Consider the following 1,136-nt stretch of genomic DNA (forward strand, 5'->3'; position numbering starts at 1 on the left):
TCTACTCAGGTCCCTTCTGACCCTAGAAACTATGAAACTGTCAGGTCTTGAAGACTTCAGGGGCGGAGCCCTGGAGCGTATAAAAGTAATTGTGTGCCCAGTACAAGGGCAGATCCGTCAGGGACAGAGAAGAAAGAAGAGCAGGGCTTAGAAGAGCTGAGGAGAGCTACTCAGCAGGGTGAAGCAGTAGCTCAGGAAGAACCCCTGAAGACTTCTATCAGCAGGGAGTGTGGCACAGCTCCAACAGTTAGGCTCTCAGTGTGCAGCACTGCACATGGCATCCAGAATCTGGAAGCTGCCTAAGGTGGCTTGGGTCTGCAACTTCTGGCATGCGGCCAGAGACACGGTGCACAGGACAGTGCATGGAGCAGGATCTTTGGAGCCCTTAGGGTGGCTCAGGTCTTCAACTCCCAGAACAAGGGTGGGAGCTTGGTGCAGGAGGCACTGCATGGAGGGTGAGACACCCTGGGAGCCACTTGAGGTGGCTCCGGTCTACAGCTGCTGACACAGGGCAGCAGCTCAGTGCAGACGACACTGCCCAGGGGGTCTGGGAACTAAATGAGCCCCGGTGCTGCACAAGGCGTCCAGGCCGCCAACCCCTAGCACAAGGCGAAGTGCCCACTATACACAGTGGTGCATGTGGCCCTAAGCCAGGATGGAGGCAGCAGAGTCAGAAAAACCCAGCAGGAACAGAGGTTGACCTGGAGAACAAGAGGCAACCCTCTGGGACTGTGGAGTAGTAAGTTACCCTGGAGAGAGGGTCCCCACAGGGGAGGGACCAACTGAGGGTTGTGAAGGGGCACCCATGGACTGCTCCTGGGTGATAGCGGGGGAGCTTAGGAGTCTTTGGGGTCTTCCCTTCCTTTTTCTTTCCCCCCATCTCCTTTCCTCTAGTGGTACATCGGGAGTGGAGCCCCTGCCCTGGTGGGCACCCAGGTAGTATAGGGACTGCTGATTATAGTTGTGGACTGTGTCTTACAGTTTATGTGAATAATTTGAAGTAATCATTTGTCTATGAATAGAGTTATAAGGTTGCCCAACCAATATCCTTTGGTCTGGTTTATTCTATTGTTCATCTGTATTTTAAATGATAACTGGGTGTGTGTATATATATAATAGGGTTTATTGTTTTTTTG

Source organism: Gavialis gangeticus, unplaced genomic scaffold (assembly GCF_001723915.1).
Source record: "Gavialis gangeticus isolate Ggan-Ray unplaced genomic scaffold, GavGan_comp1, whole genome shotgun sequence".
NCBI classification, from domain to species: Eukaryota; Metazoa; Chordata; order Crocodylia; family Gavialidae; genus Gavialis; species Gavialis gangeticus.